The following is a 15,765-nucleotide window of genomic DNA, read 5'->3' as shown; positions in this document are numbered from 1 at the left end:
GGGGGGGGAGGTTGTTTAGTAAGTTACGGAGTTGTTTTGAGAAGAATTATAGAAGCAAGGGTATGTTTGGTAATTATTGGGTTAAAATTGAGAAGATTTTATGGGCCAGGGGCTAAAGTGTAAGTTTTGGGTTTGATTTGAAAGGAATTTACAAGGGCAGGGTTGAATTGGTAAATTATGGACTCATTTTGAGAGAAAGGAGGGAATGAGGGGCCAATTATGTCATTATGGAAATAAGTTTAGAGGGGCACCGGATATATAACCCTTACGGGTACCCTAACCCTAACGAGAGAGTTCAGCCGCCATGTAGTGGGCGAGGCCCAGTATGTGCTTTATATGTTATTGTATGGTATGTGGTAGTTTGGGGAGACTCACTAAGCTTCGTGCTTACAGTTTTCAGTTTTGGTTTCAGGTACTCAGTTTTCAAAAGAGGAGCTCGGAAAGATTGCAGTGCACACACAATTTGTTCAGCCTGGGATGTTTATACTCTGATATACATGACAGTTGTTATATTATTCTGAGATACATTGTTGTGATTTTTCTATGACGTATGATGACTATGGTTTTATTACTGATTTAAAACGAAATTTTCAGACTGTATTTTTGGGATGTTACAACATTAAATATACTAGTTTACACTACGAGTCAACCATATCAAATAGTTTTATGAGTGTTATTGTTTTCTTCCCAGGATCTTAGGAATGACCAAGATCTTTAGCTTATTTTAAGATCTTATACACTTTATTTCTAAACATTTTATTTTAAGCATCACACCACACATACTAATTTAGTTAGAAAATTAGCTTACCAGTTTTTGAACAAAACAATTTGGTGACATCCGTGGGATGAGTGGTGTTATTACATTTTTTCTTAAAGTTATTCAAAAAGCTTTTTCTCAGATTTTCAATCACTTACACCTTTTTCATTAACAATGTCTTCTTTACCAAAAATCACTTCTAGAATTATTCCATCCATCTCTATTGGTCAGAGCTTACCCCAACCTCCTATTGTCAACCCATAAAGAAGGAATGTCGAATTCCTAGAAGGACCTTCTCAACATCTTCGCCAGTCCAATATTCAAGAGTTGCAGCCCAAGAAATACCAGTTATGATCTCGAACAACGAGACCATATCCATGTTGACCAAAATGGATCAAAATATCACTGAGAAAAGTGAAACCAAAAAAATATTGTTCGAAATAATTGAAAAATTAAGTTCGGACTCAAGAATGCCTATAGAAACTACACCAACTCCATCTTCATTATTGCAACCCAGAATCCTAAACTTTGAAACCGATGCATCTTCAGAACGCCAAGCTATTAACTTCATATCAAGACAAAAGCCCATCTTCATAGATGGTGTAACTCCTAGCACGAGAGGTCGTGCCTCCCAAGATCATGGAGGGATATTCAACATTTCTTCTAGTACCCAAGATCCGTAGATAAGCCCAATCATGGCAGAGGAACTCAAGAAGTTGAGAGATATGATCTCAAGTGTACTAGGCGTCATCCAACCTATACTAGAGGTGTCACCTATCATCCATAGGGTCTCAGTATTTGCACCTCCTATTTATGAAATTGAAGTTCCAAAGAGGTTTTAGACGCCCAACATGAAGATGTACGATAGAACCACAGATCCTGACGAGCATGCCATCAAATACAGAGAAAGCATGGAGATAGTTCCAATTCCTCAACATCTTGAGGAGGTTTTTTTATGCAAGGGTTTTGGTTCAACTCTTAAAATATCTATACTAACGTGGCTCTAAATGTTCATCCTTACTCTATTACTTCTTTCGCATATTTGTTTAACTTGTTTAATAATCAATTTTCTTGTAGCCAAACTTTTGATAAACTAACAAATGACCTTTAAAGAGTAACTCAAGGAAATGGTGAGTCCCTGAGGAATTACGTAAGCATGTTTGGGAAAGAAGCCCTAGATATTCCACCCCTAGATGTTGCAATTGTCGAGGAAGCCTTCAATGTAGGACTGAAGAAAGATTCTCCATTTTACAAGGATCTTGTCATGACCCCGTGCTAGAAGTTGGCTTAAGTGAGGAATAGAGCACTACGATTTTTTAGGCTCGAAGAGGACAAGAAGATACAGAAGAGGAAAAACACGTCTAATGACCATCCTAACATGAAGAATGAATCTTCTTCCCAAAAATCCTATAGGGATAAACCTTACTCAAGATCAGAGATTCATAGGGTCCATGATCTAGAAAATGAAGAGGAATACGAGAGTTATCGTAAGATTTCTGACTATTGTTTTTATGTTAATGTTTTAGGTATGCTCTATGAAACACAAGATCTTGGGGCCAAGGCGAGATGGCCCAAGAAGAATGATAAAACCCAAGGATGGAAACACAAATGGTGTGCTTAGCATGAAGATTTTTGAGATCTTACCGAAGATTGCTTCGCCCTCAGAACGGAGATTAGTTACTTGTTCAGAAACGGGGATTTAAAGGAACTCTTGGGAAGAAGGAAAGACAAGAATAGCCAGAAATCCCAAGATCCTGAAGTTCTTCCGCAAAGAATATAGCTTCTCCACCCTCAGATCCCAAGGCAATCAACTTTATCTCTAGCGGATCTAACATCCGTGGAACTTATTTTGCAGCCAAGAGACATGTGAAAAGTTCCAAGATGGAAAGAGAATACATGCCAAGAAAGAATACGTTCATGACCAACACCAAGGTGATCTATTCGTAACACTATACATGGATAACCACATTGTTCAAAAGATCTTGATTGATGGTGGCAGTTCAGTCAACATCATTCTATTAGAAACACTCAACAACAAGAATATCCTAGATTATGAGATAGTCATTTCTAACACCCGCAAATTAGGGCTAGTCAATTTGACAATTATAAGCGATAAAATGATGTTTTGACAGAAAAATATTTAGGATAAATAATCTTAACCGAAGTTATAGTATGTGTGACAAGGATTCCGTACATATAAAGAACACCCAAATCTGACTTTGTGAGAGGAAGTTATGATTTTTCTAATATTTTTGCATATCAGTATACGACTCAGAAACCGAAATTGGAATCAGCCAATTGTTAGGTAAAATGATCTAAACGAGAGTTGAAGATCTCGTCAATACCTAACCGTCGATATAAAGACAGTAAAAAATGGATATCATATGAGAGAATTATGAATTTTTAATGGACTTTAACAACCTAAGCCTGTTAAAAATACAACTTTAAAAATAAATTCAAAACTAGCTGACGGAGTCTAAATGAAACTTGTAGATCTCGTCAATAGCTACACGTGGGTATAAAACCCATTGAAAACGGATCTAGTATGAAGAAAATATGAACTTTATTGGGAACATAAATTCTTCACGCACACCCGCGCGCAATGACAAAGTGTGCAACACGCACTGACACTCCACCCAGAATGCGACATGTGGCACCATGCAGAAAGTGAACGATCACTTTCTTCCAACCAGATGCGTGGTGCACAAATGAAATACCCCTATAAATACTTGTCGAATTTCAATTGAATCCCACACCATTCCTACGTTTCTCTCTCGATTTCTCTCAATTTTAAGCCCTTTATCCCCTAAGCTTTTAGTTGGCAAAGCGTTGCGTTGTTTGATTGTTGGCGATTAGGAGCTCTTGAGTCAGATTTTTGTCCGCTTAATTCCAAGTTTTCATCAGTGTGCTCTGTAAGTTAAGCTACACTTATTTTATTTAAGTATAACTTTTAATTATAGTCATAGTCGTTATTATGAACCTATAACTAAGATTCATCAATAATTCCAAGTTATTATACTGATTGATATACTTATGGGGATGATATCTAGACTAGATTTAGTGAGGTGTTTAAAGTGGGATATTCAAACAGTATATTTTGTATACCAAACAGACCCTACCTCCGATATGATCCTACCTGGTTCTTTCTTACTCGATAGATCTTGATGTAGACATTGGGATTAGTGAGAGGAATCTAGACTATCATTATTTGCCAGGGATATTAAGCTAAGACTTATTGACATTCATAAATAGGTCATGTCAAAAGAAAAGTCAAGGATTTTGGCGGACAGCTGCCGAATTCTCCTGTCATTCACCTAAGTCAAGTAAATGCATAGTTACCTTCAGCTTACACATAAATATCAAGTTTCTAATTTGCCTGAATGCTATACTTTCTTATTATCTGAGTTCATGATATCTGTTTTATATGAGATAATGATTTTTCCAAAAATATTATATATGTATTTTAACGTACTCATAATATGTGGGGTAGGACATGTGGAAAGATATAAGAGAAATGAGATAACAGTTACAGACTATCAGAAAAGAGATAATGATGAGAAACCATACAAAAGATAAAATAATGGTGAGAAACCATCCCAAAGATAGAATAGTGGTGAGAGACCATATCAGATGTAGGGCAAGAGACCAGGCCCAACAGAGATCAGTCATCAAGCACAGTATTGATGGCGACCACGAACTATTATAGACAGTCCAATAGAACACTAGTAGACTTGCAATCTGTATGTGTTAATGAAATCACACAAACCGAGAGTATGGATTGTGGATTCATTTGAGTACTCTATTTTTCCTTAGTTACCTTAGTAACACGTAACCCTTAGGGTAGCACCCGAGAGAGAGAGAGAGAGAGAGAGAGAGAGAGAGAGAGAGATAGAGAGAGAGAGATGGAGAGAGAGAGAGAGAGAAAGAGAAAGAGAAAGAGAGAAAAGAGAGTAATGGTAAAGGTAATCGAGTTAACTATTTGGTGTGAATTATATAAAGAGATAAATTATATTATTGTGGGTTGAAAACCCTATGTACTCACCGGGTTTCCCAACCTGACTCACTCAATTTATTGTATCATAGGTAATTATATATGATGATATAAGTGTCTGCTGAGAGATTTAAAGGAGATATAGACTATTAGTATAAAAGAGATGTTGTAAGTCTTCGTTTTATGCTTGTGTTTCTTGTATTCACGATGACATCCCAACATTTTTAATATAAATAAAATACATTTCTTCGGAAATATTTTGATAATATCATTATCATGTTTTTGGGGAAAAATTCCACAATATTATTCTTTAAAAAGGATACTCTAATTTTAAATAAGCATAAATAAATTGGTTTTTTTTGCAGTAAAAATAGGGATGTAACGCCATCTTCAAGCCTAGTGGAATTCAGCGACGAGACCAAAACTACCATTGGATGGATTAAATTGCATATATATATATATATATATATATATATATATATATATATATATATATATATTAAATTGCCTATATATATATATATATATATATATATATATATATATATATATATATATATATATATATATATATATATATATATATAGGGCCCTAACTCTATTCAAGGTTTTTGTGTTGTTGATTCTTTGTCTTGCTATAATATTATCTTAGGCAGGATTTGGATCCATGACATGAAAGTTGTCCCTTTAACTTATCATCAATGTCTAAAGATGTCAATGCCATGGGGAGTAGTCAAGATCAATAGTGACGAACAAGAAGCTAAAGACTGTTATACTACATTGATGAAAAACTCAGTCATTCCCAGGAAGGCATAACAATTAAATAAAATGGCACGAGATATTGTAGAAGCCATAGAGAGTGAAGTTAAAGAAGTCTTGCTAACTCCTAAGGATCCTGACATCAAAGTGTTGTTAAGGATGGATCTTGACCAAGATCTTGAGCAACATTTTACCAAATTCCTGAAAGATAGAAAATAGACCTTTGCTTGGAAACATGAGGATATGACATGTATATCTAAAGATATAATAAATCATAAAGTAAATGTTGATCGAAGTTTCAGGCCAATTCACCAAAAAAAAGACAATTAGCACTTGAAAGGAACTTGATCATCCAAGAAGATGTCGAAAGATCGCTCAAGGCCAAGATAATCAAAGAAGTAAAATTCCCAAGATGGTTGACCAACATGGTGGTGGTCGACAAGAAGAATAGAAAGTGGAGAATTTATGTAGACTTCATGGATCTTAACAAATCTTTCCCTAAGGATCCATTTCCACTTACAAATATAGATTCTTTGGTGCAAGCAACTACGAGTCATGAAATCTTTACCTTCATGGATGATTTAGTAGGATTTTAACAAATCCAAATCGAGCCTTCAGACCAAGACAATACAACTTTCATAACCCCAACATGTGTATATTGTTATATGGCAATGCCTTTTGGCTTAAAAAAATGCTTCAGTAGGATTTCAACAAATCCAAATGAAGACCATGGACGTCTACATAGATGACATGGTAGTAGAATCCAAGAAAATTAAGAATCATCTCCAAGATCTTGAATAAGCGTTCATTATCTTGGACAAATTCAACATGAAGCTCAATCCTTCCAAGTGCCACTTCGGAGTAATGGCGAGAAAGTTTATGGGCTACAAGGTGACAAAAAAGAGGGATTTAATCTAGTGTAGAACAGATCAAGGCTATCTTGAATCTTCAATCCCCCAACTTCGAAAAAAGATATTCAAAGGTTAACATGTAGAGTTGCAGCCCTAAACATGTTTATCTCTAAGGCGTCCAAAAATGCAAACATTTCTATGATATCTTAAGAAAGAACAGAAGGTTATGATATCTTAAGAAAGAAAAAAAAAGGTTCGAACGGACGATAGATCATGAGAAAGCTTTCCAAGATCAGAAGAATTATTTATCTTTATCTCCCTTGTTGGTTAAACCCAAAGATGGAGAACTTTTGTTCCTGTATCTAGTCGTATCCAAGAATGTAGCAAGCATAGTCTTGGTCAAGGAACAAGTTGGTGCTCAACATCCTGTGTATTACGTAAGTAAGAGTTTCTTGTAAGCTGAGACCAAGCACTCACATCTTAAAAAACTAATCAAATTTATTGTTTGTTCGTGAACTAAATTACATCATTATTTTGAAACTCGTCCTATTTATGTAAAAACTAACTATCCAATTAAGCATGTGACGAGAAAACCTGAGATGTCAGGAAGGATGGCTAAGTCATATGTACAATTAAGTACATATGACCTGAGATACAAGCCAATATATGCTATAAAATCAAAGGCACTAGCAGACTTTGTGGGTAATTTCAGTATGGATCTTCAACCTGAAGCCGAAAAAAAGTTCATTGGCTTCAAGATACAAAACAACAAAAGAAGTGGATCCTCCTCACAGATGGAGATTCCAATTCTAAAGGACCAGGTCTCAAAATCGTAGTAAAATCGCCACAAGGGGCCATTATACACCATGCAATAAGTTGTGATTTTCAAGCAATCAATAACAAGGCTGGATATGAAGCTTTAATCTCGGGCTGGTAGATCGCCCATGATCTTTGGATCAAAATCTCCAGGTACACGTGGAATCATTATTAGTTACTAATCAATTTAATGGAACATGTATAGTAAAGAAAATTTAGCTTCATACTTAAAGATAGTAAAAAAAATTGGCATCCAAGTTCCAAGATTTTGACATAAAACAGGTACCTAGAGAAGATAATACAGAGCAGACGTAATTGCCAATATTGGTTCTGCCTTCAAGATTCATCCAAACATTAAGATTTCAATATCTTATGTCATTAAACCTGCAATAAAAGGCACTAAGGAAGAAGTGGTGCATGTCCAAGATCTTGGATTCAAGGATCGTGAACCCAAAGGATCTTGGATCTCACCCATCTTTCAATATCTCAAATGAGGATCCATTCCTGAAATGAAAAATACCTAAAAACCTTCAGAGTCAAAGCTTCCAAGGCCAACATATTTGAAGATATCTTGTTCAGAAAAGTCACCAGTAGGTCCATATCTTAGATGTTTTGAAGATAATGAAGCCAAGATTATCCTCAAATAAATCTTTAAAGGAGAATACGACAACCATACAGGGGACAAGGCACTCCTTTCCAATATATTGAAGACATGTTATTACTTGCTAATGATGAAAATAGATGCGATGGAGTACGCTCAGAAATGTGATGCCTGCCAAAGACGCAACAATATCTTTCACCAACCAGTTGAACCTTTACACCCAATTATATATCCATGGTTATTCATAATATGGGAATGACATTGTTGGAAACTTCCCATATCACCAGGTGGTAAAGTTTTCATGCTAGAAATTAATGGTTACTTCTCCAGATGGATAGAAGTTGAAGCCTTTGTTCAAGTTTAAGAAAAGGAAGTGATGTCCTTCACCAATTGCAACAACTCCTGACCAATTTTGGCATCCCATCTGAAATTATATGTGATAATGGTTTTCAATTTATAGCTAAAATAACACAAAACGTTTGTGCAAGTTTGGGAATCAAGATGATCACTTTTATGCTTGGTCATCCTTAAGCTAATGGTTAAGCCGAGTGGAGAAACAAGATCATTGTCAATAACCTAAAGAAAACACTCACAGAAAGAAGAGGAAGATGGGATGAAGAATTACCATTAGTTCTTTGGGAAAATAGGACCACAACCAATAATTCTACATGGCAAAAACCATATTTTCGGTATTTGGAACTGAGGTTGTGATTTCCCCTAAAAGTCATGATCCGTACAGCCACGACATGATCCTACAATCAATAAGAAAAAAAACCCTAGCTAAAGATCTTGATACAGTAAATAAACTCATAAATTTTTCCACAATAAGGATGGCAGCCTACTAGTAGAGGATTGCTTAATCTTACAACAAGAAAATCAGAATAAGAAGATTACAGGTAGGAGACCTTGTCCTTAGAAAAATATTCCAAAACACAGCTGAACTTAGTGCGGGAAAACTTGACCCAAAATGGGAAGTTCCTTACCTCGTAGATTCAAAAGTTGTAAAGGGATCATATTGGTTGTCTACCCTAGACAATCAAGTATAACCAAAATCCCGGAACGCTATAGATCTTCAAACTTATTTTTCATAGGCCCAAGATCTCGGTCCAAGATACTCACATATGTTTTCTTTTCTAGTTTTAGTTATCATTATCTATTTTCATCCTTCATACTTACTTAAGCATCAGAGGGGTGTTAGCTAAGCTATAACCCACCCTTTACCCAAGAGCTTTGTTTTGCATAAACTGGAGATCTTGACCAAGATAGTAGGGACTGATAATCCCGCCTAAGATTTAAGGTGCCAAGATACCTTCTAAGGTTTAAAGATTGACATCTTTCTACGAGATTAGGTTTAAACACCGTGCTTGAATGCACGAATTATAGCTATAGTCAAATGATATTAGTATCAACTTACGCTTTAGTGACTTACAACCTCCATATACTAACTATATGTTAGAACTTAAGAAAAAATCAATGGAATGACACGGGTGTGTCATATAGCTGGGAACTTGTAACAACACATTTAACATTGACATGTTAAACTAAGCCATAAGGGAACTGTAACACCCCAAATTCTTCAAACTTTAAAATGCTATGGTTTTAAAAACGTTCGGGTATTAACCCACATTTAACAAAAATCATTCCCAATAGAACATTTACTAATTAAAACATTGGGTGTTACCAGTAAGCATCAATACAACCATATCAAACAAATTTGTATTACATCAATATCATTTAAAAAGGAACTTGACAAGCTCCAGTCCGTTCTCTATCTCTGTACTTCTAACTTACATCTATCACCTTTTCTCATTAGGTACAACATGGTATGCATGGCATTAAAAATAGATAATTAAGACAATGTCTCATGAGCTACACGGGTTTGTGACCCGAAACATTTATCAAATTTTCTTCAAAAACATTTCATATTTGCAAAACATATAGTTTCAAGCGTTTTCAAGGAAAACTCTTTTAACACATATCATAAATATCATTTCATATCTTATCATGTCAATTCTTATCATTTCGTTTCAAACGATATATTTTCATATTCCATTCTCTATCAAAACATTTCATTAGTCATAACAAAATTCAAAAGACATTTCATTTCACATTCCATTCCTTATTTCCTTAAGGGGTAATTCTGGTATTAAACCGTTGCCATTTATATACTCAGGGCCTAGCAATATCCCCATCTCTATACCAAGATGGAAAGAACAAAATCAGTCCACTAAGGCATCATTTCTGTTAGAACAACTACCTTGCGAAGCAGAAGCACCACCCTGATAGATTACTCAATATCCCATTACGGGGACATCATGGCTCGAGCAATATAATATTTTCATTACTTTCCATACTTTACACATTCCATAAAGTAGTATCATTATATAAACTACTTTCCATACTTTACACATTCCTTACATTAGTATCAAAATTCTCAATTCAAAAGTAAAGAATTTATTTTTCAAAACATCTCAAACACGTTATCAAACCATTAATTCTTCCAAAATATTCTTTGCTCTCAAAACATTCCTTGTTTTAAAGGCATTCATTCAAAAACATTCATTTCAAATTTATTTGACATTTTCATTTCAAAACATTTCATATATCAAAGCATTGGTAATTCATTCTCATAAAATCATTTTTTTCATTTACCCCAAAGTGGGAAAATGCCAAACGTACTCACCTCAATCACACAAAGGTTAGCTAGTCCTCTTCTAGTCCCTTTCCTTAGAGCAACACTCTTCAAACACTACCTATACAATAAGTAGGTGAAAGTCAATAAAATGACCAAAATACTGTTGGGTTTTGAGCATTCTAACACTTCCTAAGTGTACATGCAACCCTATTAAAACTTGGATCTATGTTTGTCTAAGATACATGCAAAATATTATTTTCCAAGGTTTATAACCTATCTAGCATGGCATGGGGTACTTTTAACCATAAAAGAACTAGATGAATTACATACCTTTTGTTGATTGTTGATTCCTTGGAGTTTGAGAGCCAAGCACCAATAATATGAATGCCTCAAATGGAAATCACAAATCACCACAAACTTGGAAAATATATGAGAGAGTATACTAACTCTTGATTTTGGCCACCACACTTACACACACATTAGTGTCTTTTTCATGCAACATAAGCTTGTTTATATAGTGTACATGGTTAGGGTGAAACCCTAATAACCCATGTCTTTTCCTCTTCCAAGGATCCATGGGTAAAAGCTCCATGGATCATCCATGGACTTCCATATAAGCTTGGCCCATTCCCAAATGAGTGTTAGCCCACACTATATAAATATAATAGCCCATGATTTAATTAGTCTTCCTTTTAATCACTAAATTAATTCATAATTAATTCAAGATTAAAACTAATTAAGTAACATGACTTTATATTAATATATTATAACTTATAATATATTAATAAATCGTAAGTATACAACTCTCATAAAATTATCCATAACTAGTTTGGGTGAAGTGCAACCCAAATGGACCATGCCGGGTCGGGTCAAGTATATACCAAATAAGTTATGGACTTAGACATCTTATCCAACAGACTCCCACTTGGATAAGTCTAATAACTGTATTTGCCTATATTACTTCAGGAACCAACCGGCAATCGTAGCTCTCGAAAACTCTTGTGAACTATGAAGCGCCATTTTAGATAAGTGATCATATAATCCTCTGCTCTCATGATATCAGCCGGACAAATACATGGAACAATGTCTTACTTATTGTCTAGCAGTTGTTTCTCGATTTCCGATTTGTTTGACAAAGAACTTAACTGAACACATCAATTTAGTTCTGACCGGGCCCGGTACATGGGTCAACACAAAATCATCGAGGGGCCCAGATATTGCTTCTATTTCTAGAAGGAACAGATAAACTTCGACTCATATGCTTGTTCTACTACTTATTGAATTGCACACAAAGGCACGTTTTATAACATCAAGTTACTGATGCGTTTACGTGCAATCAATGCACAACCAACTCATAGGTAACAACTCATATCTCTAGGTTTGAAGACTTATATGATATTATCGTCTCACGATCACTCGAGATAAATTCCATGAAGTGATACAAGTGAGCGTGGGTTTATTCCAATACTCATAACTTATGAGTACTCATGAATGTTGTAGCAACCATTGCTATGGCTAAACACCTTTAGTCATCTACAATCCTAATTCATGACAGTCTTGATTCATACCTACTTCCGACATATGACCGACTGTGGAGAGTTTGAATAAATTAATTATTCTGGAAGTCAAAACATGCAAAACTGAAACAATAGTAAATAATTGACAATGATAGCAACACTTTACTCATAAATAAATCACAAATTTTATTCATCATCAAACGTCGATTACATTTTACAAGTTTCAGAAAAGGCTATCTAATCTGTAAAACTAATATCGTCCCTCAGCCCGATGCGCCTCGCATGCTGCAAATGCTTCACCCTCGTCGGTCCCTTCGTAAGGGGATCCGCAGGGTTCTCATCTGACGATACCCTCTTTGCCACGAGGAGTCCCTCTTCTATCTTGTGTCTTATGAAGTGATATTTTCTGTCAATGTGTCGGGATCTGCCATGATCTCTTGGTTCCTTGGCTAAGGCAACCGCACTATTGCTGTCACAGAAAATCTCCATAGGCTCCTTAATAGCTGGTACAACTCCAAGGTCTCCGATGAAGTTCCTCAGCCATATCGCCTCCTTTGCCGCTTCACTCGCTGCTATGTACTCTGATTCACAAGTCGAATCAGCTACAGTCTCCTGTTTGGAACTCTTGCAAGTGATTGCCCCTCCATTTAAGGTAAAGACCCAGCCCGAATGAGAGCGGAAGTTATCCATATCAGTCTGAAAGCTAGCATCACTATACCCTACTACTCTCAAGTCATCACTCTCACCAAGGGTAAGGATCCAATCCTTAGTCCTCCGCAGGTACTTGAGAATATTCTTTACCGCAGTCCAATGAGCCTTGCCAGGGTTCCCCTGATATCTGCTGACCATGCTCAAAGCGAAGGCCACATCAGGACGGGTACAAGTCATAGCATACATGATCGAACCAACAGCGGAAGCATAAGGTAATCGACTCATCTCAGCTATCTCATCTTCTGTACTCGGGCTCTGAGCCTTGCTCAGTTTGGCATTGCTTTGGATCGGTAATTCTCCTTTCTTGGAATTCTGCATGTTGAACCTTTTCAACACCTTATCCAAGTAGATACTCTGACTAAGTCCAATTAGTCTTTTACTCCTTTCTCTTAATATCCTTATCCCTAGGATATAGGTAGCTTCTCCAAGGTCCTTCATAGCAAAGCACTTCCCAAGCCAGGACTTAACCTCCTGCAAGGTTGGGATGTCATTTCTTATGAGTAGTATGTCATCCACATACAGTACCAAAAAGCTAACTATACTCCCACTAGCTCTGACATACACGCAGGACTCATCTTCACTTCTTGAGAAACCAAACTCTTTGACCTTCTCATCGAAGCAAAGATTCCAACTTCGAGATGCTTGTTTCAATCCATAAATGGATTTCTCAAGCTTGCACACTCTATTGGGGTACTCTGCACTGACAAAACCTTCTGGCTGATTCATGTAAACATCCTCAGCCAACTTTCCGTTAAGGAAAGCGGTTTTGACATCCATTTGCCATATTTCATAATCATGAAATGCAGCAATGGCTAGCATAACCCTAATAGACTTAATCTTTGCTACTGGTGAAAAGGTTTCATCATAATCAATTCCCTGAGTCTGAGTAAACCCCTTCGCAACCAGTCGAGCCTTATAAGTGTGCACCTTCCCATCCATGGCGGTCTTCTTCTTGAAGATCCATTTGCACCCGACTGTCTTACGGCCTGGTACATTGTCAACCAAGTTCCAAACTTGATTGTCATACATGGACTGTATCTCGCTGTCCATAGCCTCCTTCCATTTAGCAGACTCTGGGCCTGCCATGGCTTCCTTAACACTGTTAGGTTCATCCAGATTTACCAGTGTACTTTCACTGATAAATGTATCACCTTCCGTAGTAATATGAAATCCATAATAAAACTCAGGTGTGTTCCTAACCCTTGTGGAACGCCTCGGAAGTATAGACTCGTCAGCTGGATCAACAGGAATTTCCTCCTCAAGTTGATTGCTAGTGTCTGCGGTTCCTTCACCAATTGAGTCTTGAATTTCTTCAAGGTCAATTTGCCTCCCACTGTCTCCTTGGCTTATAAATTCTCTCTCTCGAAAGACCCCTCTCCTAGCCACAAAGACCACATTCTCACTGGGTCTGTAGAAGAGGTAACCAAAGGATTTTTGTGGGTAGCCGATGAAAATACACCTTTCACTTCGAGGTTCGAGCTTGTCATGAGTTTCGCGCCTCACGAAAGCCTCGCAACCCCAAATCTTGATATGGTCCAAATTGGGAACTTTCCCAGTCCACATCTCATGAGGTGTTTTGGCAACCTTCTTTGTAGGGACTAGATTAAGGATGTGGGCGACAGTCTATAAGGCATACCCCCAAAAAGAGATTGGTAGCGAAGCTCGACTCATCATAGAGCGAACCATGTCCAACAAAGTTCGATTGCGCCTCTCAGCTACACCATTCAGTTGTGGTGTCCTGGGAGGTGTCAATTGTGAGACAATCCCACACTCCTTAAGATAGTCGAGGAACTCAGTACTAAGATACTCACCACCTCGATCGGATCGAAGCATCTTAATGTTCCTGCCCAATTGATTTTCTACTTCCTGTTTAAACTCTTTAAACCTTTCAAAAGTTTCTGACTTATGTTTGATTAAGTAGACATAACCATATCTACTAAAATCATCAATAAAAGTCACATAATAGCGATTAGCATCCCTTGTGGCGGTTTTGAATGGTCCACATACATCAGTATGTATAAGGTCCAACAAACCCTCACCCCTTGCACAAGTACCAGTGAAGGGTGATTTTGTTATTTTTCCAAGTAGACAAGACTCACAACTATCATCCGACTTGAGGTCGAACGACTCCAAGACTCCATCCTTTTGGAGCTGGCCTATGCGTTTCTTGCTTACATGTCCAAGACGACAATGCCACAAAGATGCTTTATCCAAGCTAGTAGAAGAATCAATACATAATACATTATTTCCTAAATTATCTACAACCGATACAGCTTCATACACACCATCACAAGGTAATGCTTTAAAATAAAGAACATTATTAAAGAAAGCATTAATACTACCAACTTCATTATCAAATGAAAAGGTAAAACCTTGTTTGTACAAAGCATGAAAGGAAATAATATTCCTCGCCATTTCAGACAAGTACACATATTTATTCAAATCTAACTTTAACCCACTATCTAGCAACAAAGTATAAACTCCAATCTTGGTAACAGGTGCAACCTTCTTGTTCCCCATGATTAAGTTTATCTTTCCGTGCTCCACATCCTCACTTCTTCTTAGGCCCTGCTAGTCACAACAGATGTGAATACCACAACCTGTATCAAGAACCCAAGAATTAGAATATGGTGAGTTATTAGACAATATAGTGTAAATACCTGCATGGGATGGTTTCACTTTCCCATCCTTGACATCCTGCAAGTACTTTGGGCAGTTTCGCTTCCAGTGCCCCTTATTTTGACAGTAGAAGCATTCAGCATCCTTAGGGATGGCAGAAGGAGTGATAGAACCACCTTTGGTTCTAGATGAGGAGCCTTCAAGGGACTTTCCCTTGGTACCCTTCGAAGGGTGCTTCCTCTTTTTCCCTTTGCCTTGCCCGATAGCCAAAACAGGGGTAGTAGTAGGAGTAGGAGTAGCAACCGACTTACTCTTAAGACCACTTTCGGCAGTCTTCAAAAGTCCTTGAAGCTTACTGAGTGTGACTTCCTCCTTGTTCATGTGGTATGTCATACGAAATTGATCATAACACGATGGCAAGGAGTGCAAAATGATATCAATTGCCAACTCCTCAGGGAAGTTCACATTCAGTTTCATTAGACGGTCCACATACATTTACATTTTCTGC

The sequence above is a fragment of the Lactuca virosa genome, chromosome 9 (assembly GCF_052849685.1).
Source record: "Lactuca virosa cultivar CGN04683 chromosome 9, Lactuca_virosa_CGN04683_v6, whole genome shotgun sequence".
In the NCBI taxonomy this organism is placed as follows: domain Eukaryota; kingdom Viridiplantae; phylum Streptophyta; class Magnoliopsida; order Asterales; family Asteraceae; genus Lactuca; species Lactuca virosa.
The sequence above is the reverse complement of the archived record's forward strand: the minus strand, read 5'-3'. Positions refer to the sequence as shown.